Source organism: Bos indicus x Bos taurus, chromosome 11, assembly GCF_003369695.1.
Source record: "Bos indicus x Bos taurus breed Angus x Brahman F1 hybrid chromosome 11, Bos_hybrid_MaternalHap_v2.0, whole genome shotgun sequence".
Taxonomy (NCBI): Eukaryota; Metazoa; Chordata; class Mammalia; order Artiodactyla; family Bovidae; genus Bos; species Bos indicus x Bos taurus.
The window spans coordinates 56,712,279-56,718,786 of record NC_040086.1 but is presented as its reverse complement, the minus strand read 5'-3'; positions in this window follow the sequence as shown (position 1 = coordinate 56,718,786).

Sequence of the window (6,508 nt, the reverse complement as noted above, 5' to 3'; positions counted from 1 at the left end):
GGGTATTTTATCCTTTTTGATATAATTGGAATTGTAATTGTTTTCTTAATTTCACTTTCTGATAGTTCATTTTTAGTGTATAGAAATGCAACAGAGTTCTGTATATTAATTTTGTATCCTGTAACTTTACTTAGTAATTGGGTAATAAGTAATACTTTTTGAGATGTATTTAGGATTTTCTATGCATAGTATCATGTCATCTATAAACAGTAATGGTTTAGTTCTTCCTTCCCAATTTGCATTTCTTTTATTTATTTTTCTTGTCTTATTGCTGTGACTAGAACATCCAATGCTGTGTTGAATAAAAGTGGCCAGAATAGGCATCTTTGTCTTGTTCCTGATCTTAGAGGAAATGCTTTCAGCTTTTCAGCATTATCTGTGGGAATAACATATTTGGCCCTTACCATGTTGAAGTAGGCCCACTATATCCACTTTCTGGAAGGGCTTTATCATAAATGGATGCTGAATTTTGTCAAAAGCTTTTTCTGAATCTACAGAGATGATCATATGGTTTTCATTCTTCAATTTGTTAATGTAGTGCACCACATTAACTGAGCTTCAGATATTGAACCATCTTTGTGTCCCTGGGATAAATCCCACTTGATTATCGTGTATGATTATTTTAATGTATTATTGGATTAAATTAAAATATTGTTGAGGATCTATTTTCATCAGTGATACTGGCCAGGAATTATCTTTATTGTGATATTTTTCTCCAGTTTCAGAATCAGGGTAGTTTTATTTTCATAGAATGAGTGTGAAAGTCTTTCTTCCTCTATAATTTTCTGGAATAATTTGAGAATAATGGGTATTATTTGTACTCCAAATGTTTGGTAGACTTCACCTGTGAAATCATCTAGCTCTGAACTTTTGGTTTTGGGGAGTTTTTTAAAAATTACTGGTTAAATTTCATTGCTGGAATATGGTTCATTCATATTTTTGATTTCTTCCTGGTTCAGTCCTGGAAGATTGTTCATTTATAGAATTTGTCTATTTCTTTTAGATAGTCCATTGTATTGGCTATCTATGGCTATTTAATTGTTTGTAGTAATCTCATGATCCTTTGTTTTTCTATAGTGTCAGTTGTTACTTGTACTTTTCTCCTTTTTAATTTTTTAATTAACTGATATGGGCCTTCTCTATTTCTTGATTAGTCTGGCTAAAGTTTTATCAATTTTGTTTCTATTTTAAATGAACCAACTCTTAGTTTCATTGATATTTTCTGTTTTCTTTGTCTCTGTTTCATTTATTTCAGCTTGATCTTAATGATTTATTTTCTTCTACTAAATCTTAGCTTTGTTCTTATTTTTCTAATATCTTTAAGTGTAAGGTTAGGTTGTTATGTGAGATTTTTCCTAAGGTGAGCTTGTATTATTCTAAACTTTCCTCTTAAATCTGGTTTTGCTGTGTCCCATAGATTTTGGATCATGGTGTTTTGTTTTCACTTTTCTTTAGTTATATTTGATTTCCTATTTGATTTCTTCAGTGAACCATTGATTATGTATAGTATATTGTTTTTAGCCTCCATATGTTAGTGTTTTTTGCAGGTTTCTTTGTAATTGATTTCTAGTCTCTTAGTGTTCTAGTCAGTAATGAAGCCTGATATTATTTCAATTTTCTTAAATTTACAGAGGCTTGTTTTGTGGCCTAGTAGGGCTTCCCTTGTGGCTCAGCTGGTAAAGAATCTTCCCGCAATGAGGGAGACCTGGGTTCAATCCCTGGGTTGGGAAGATTCCCTGGGGAAGGGAAAGGCTACCCACTCCAGCATTCTGACCTGGAGAATTCCATGAACTGTACAGTTCATGGGGTTGCAGTCAGACACGATTGATTGACTTTCACTTTCAAGACTTTCATGTGGCTTCCCAGGCGGTTTGTGGTAAAAAACATGCATGCCAATGCAGGAGACTTTAGAAATGCAGGTTGTTCCCTGGGTCAGGAAGATTCCCTTGGAGGAGGGCACAGCTATCCACTCCAGTATTCTTGCCTAAAGAATCCCATGGACAGTCTATCGCCATACCACCCTGAACACACCTGGTCTCATCTGATCTTGGAAGCTAAGCAGGGTTGTGCCTGGTTAGTACTTGGATGTGAGAATCCCATGGACAGAGAAGCCTGGTGCACTATGGTCCATAGGGTTGCAAAGAGTCAGACACGACTGATACAACTTAGTACAGCACAGTACAGCACGTGTGACCTATACTGGAGTATGTTCCATGTACACATGAAAAAGAATGTGTATTCTGCTCCTTTTTGATGCAGTGTTCTATATATCAATTAAGTTCATCTGGTCCAATGTATCATTTAAGATCAGTGCTTCCTTATTTATTTTCTGACTGGATGATCTGTCTGTTAATATAAGTGGGCTGCACGGTACTGGATGCTTGGGGCTGGTGCACTGGGACGACCCAGAGGGAGGGTAGGGGAGGGAGGAGGGAGGAGGGTTCAGGATGGGGAACGCGGGTATACCTGTGGCGGATTCATTTCGATATTTGGCAAAACTAATACAATATTGTAAAGTTTAAAAATAAAATAAAATTAAAAAAACAAAACAAAAAACAAACAAAAGAGAGGATATATGTATATGTGTGTGTATATATATATATATATATATATATATATATGTTAGATTCTATATCTGATTCACTTTGCTATATAGTGAAAACTAACACATTGCAAGCAACTATACTCCAATAAAAATTAATTAAAAAAATAAAATAAAGTCTCCTACTATTTTTGTATTACAGCCAACTTCTCGTTTTATGTCTGTTTATGTTTTCTTTATGTACTTAGATGGTTCTATGTTGGGTGCATAGATATTTACAATTGATCTTTCTTCTTCTTGGAATGATTTGTTGATCATTATATAATATCCTTCTTGTCTTTTGTAATAGTCTTTATTTTAAAGTCTATTTCAACTGGTATAATTATTGATAACTTAGCCTTTAAAATCTCTATTTGAATTAAAAAATTTTTTCCCTCCCCTCTATTTCAGTCTGCATTATTTTAGATCTAAAGTGGGTCTCATGTAGGTAGTATATATATGGCTCTTGTTTATTTTTTTTATCAAATAAACTATGACTTTATTATTCATTTGTAGGAATTCTTTTTAAAACTTAATTTATTCATTTATTTTTGGCTGTGCTGCGTCTTCATTGCAACACAGGCTTTTTTCTCCTCTTGGCAAGTGGGGGCTGCTGTCTCGTTGCAGCATGTGGGCATCCTATTGCAATGGCGTCTCTTGTTGCAGAGCATGGGCTCTAGGGTGCTCAGACTTCAGTAGGTGTGGCACATGGGATAAGCAGTTGCCGCTTTCAGGCTCTAGGGTATAGGATCAATACTTGTGGTGCACAGACTTAGATGCTCCATGGCATGTGGGATCCTCCCAGATCAGGTATCAGACCTATGTCTCCTGCATTGGTAAGCAGATTCTTTAACACCAAGCCACCAAGAAAGCCCCGGGATCTTGTTTTTGAATCCATTCAGCCACTCTATGTCTTTTGTTTGGAGCATTTAGAACATTTATATTTAAAGTAATCATTGATATATGTGTACTTATTGCCATTATGCTAGCTGTTCTTTGAATTTGTTTTGAGGTTCTTTTTTGTTCCTTTTTCTTCTTTTTGTCTCTTATGATTTGATGTCTATCTTTATTAGCATATTTGAATTCCTTCTGTATTTTGTGGGTATATTTACTGTTTTTCTTTTATTTGTGGTTATCACGAGGTTTATATATAGTAATCTACCTATACAGGGTTATTTTTAATTGGTGGTCTCTTAATTTCAAACATTTTAATGCACCTACATTTTTACCTTCTTCCTCTTGTAGTTACTGATTCTGACACCATGTTTTACATCTAATTATTTTGTCTATCCCTTAACTGCTTACTGTGAATAAAGATGATTTGACTACCTTTGCCTTTTAATGTTCTCACCAGCTTTGTAAATGGGTGGTTTACCATGTTTACTGTATGTTTGCCTTTACTGATGAGAGAGATTTTCTTTGAGTATTTTCATGTGTTTAGTTGTGGCCTTTTATTTTATGTGGCCTTCCCTTGTTGCTCAGAAGGTAAAAAATCTACCTCAATACAGGAGATCTTGGTTCTATTTCTGAGTCAAGAAAATCTCCTGGAGAAGAGAATGGCTACCCAGTCCAGTATTCTTGCCTGGAGGATTCCATGGACAGAGAAGCCCGGCAGGCCACAGTCCATAGGATTGCAAAAGGACTGGACATGACTTAGCCACTAAACCACAAAAACATGGCACTAAAGTCACCTAATTTCTTCCTCTACTTCTATTATTTTCTTCTCCATTAATCTTTACTTTCTATTTTCTGATATTTTTATATGGTAGATAAAGATTATGAAGGAAACATTTTCATAAGGATGATTTTTTTTCATGGAACATGAGCGTTTTCATTAAAATCACCCATCTCCAAGTGTTCTTATAGACATCTTTTATATATGCATTTAATTTATTTAAAATATTCAAAAGATCCCAAAATTTTATTATAGTCTGTACCTAATATCAATAAGTTGAATTACTTTGTTCTCTTTCTTTTATGAATTATTTTTTAATCATTGTTCAAATTTTCAAAAAAATAATGAATAAATTTTTGTTAAGTTCAAGTAAAAAATTATGTTTTATTTTCTTTCTATGTAATTTGATGAAAATAGTGCTTTTATTTTCTCTCACACAAGGCTTGTTATTACTTTTTATGTAAATTATTATTTCTCAGGACTTGGGCTTTTATAGCATGACTTTCTCGGAGAAGGCAAAGGCACCCCACTGCGTACTCTTGCCTGGAAAATCCCATGGACAGAGGAGCCTGGAAGGCTGCAGTCCATGGGGTCGCTGAGGGTCAGACACGACTGAGTGACTTCGCTTTCACTTTTCACTTTCCTGCATTGGAGAAGGAAATGGCAACATACTCCAGTGTTCTTGCCTGGAGAATCCCAGGGATGGGCGAGCCTGGTGGGCTGCCGTCTATGGGGTCGCACAGAGTCGGACATGACTGAAGCGATTTAGCAGCAGCAGCAGCATGACTTTCTTATTCTTGTTTTCTTTATTTTTATTAGCCTCTTGCTTAACTAGAATAATTCTAAGACTTGTTTTTCAAAGAATATATGACAGCTATTTATACTTTGAGACTTGAATATCTGAAAATTCCATTTAGCTGTCTTCACACATAAATGATAACCGCAAAATGTGGAATTCTGAAGTCACAAATTCTTTTCAAAGTTTTCTAGTGGTTCATTACCTTTCAGTCCCTAATGTTTTAAAAGAGAAATATGATCCAACTTATTTTTTCTAGACTCATATCTTATAAAACTCTTGGGATTAAAATGGATGAGATTGGGGTGAAGATCAAGTCACTGGTCAAGATTTTTTCCATTTACTTTGCTTAAAGTTATACTTCTCAAGAAGATTAATCACATTTAAAGCCATGAGAGACCTTCTACAATCTGTTTATGTCAACAATAAACAATTTCAGAAAGTTGCCACTGTTTGGATAACATTCTCAACTGGCTTCTATCACAAATAGATTTTCCCTTTTATCTTCACATTTCTTAAGTAGGAACTAACTATTGAGGTGGCAGTCAGATATGTATTATTAAGCCTTTTACTTGCTATAAAATTTCAAGAATATTTTCTACATTAAATTCAGTAATAAATACTTATTTCTTATTGTTATATATGCAGTATTGTTTCTTAAAGAAACATTTGACAAAAGACAAGGGCCTGCAATTTTAAACCTAATTAAGTAGAGGTGATGTGATTCAGCAGTGTACTAATAAATATAATCATTATGAACAATTGTCTATTGGTGAGTAATAGTTTTTATAGACAGTTATAGGGTCTGTACAATTTTCTTCATAGATTGCTTTAAAAAAAATTACTTGTGCTTTTAATAGGAGAATTCCTGACACTATTTCCTCTGACAAGAACCACTAACTGGAAGATCATGTTGACTTAAAACAAATAGACTGCTGATTATTTTTCCAATAAAAATAAGCCTATTGGTACCAGCAGCAGATTGCAATTTGGGGTCTGCAATGATGGCCAGCTATGTATAAGTCTCAGTACAGCAAGGACGGAGAACTCTTCTAAAGAGGGGTAAAGGATATTGGGAGGACTTTAATAAGCAAAGAGTCAATTAGAGGAATCGAGAGCTCAGTGTACAGTGCATTTTGTTTCTCTGAGTTGTCACTGTCTCTCATGGATTGAGTTTGCCAAGAAAGAAGAGAAAGTCCTTTCCTGTTGGGATTTGCTATTTTCATATGGCCTGAGAGTTCCCCTTTCTGGCCTCCTGACTATTTTAATGACTTCTATTTATTAATCTTTATATTCCCTCATCTTTGATCAAGATCTTTCTCTGAAAGTCCCTCTGATCAAGAGTCAGGTTTTTTGGTTTCAGCAACTTATTTTACCCTCAAAGCCAGGAAGAACGTTTCTGGATGTAGTATCCCATGTCAGAGGGAAAGCACACTGATCAGAAAACTATTGAAAT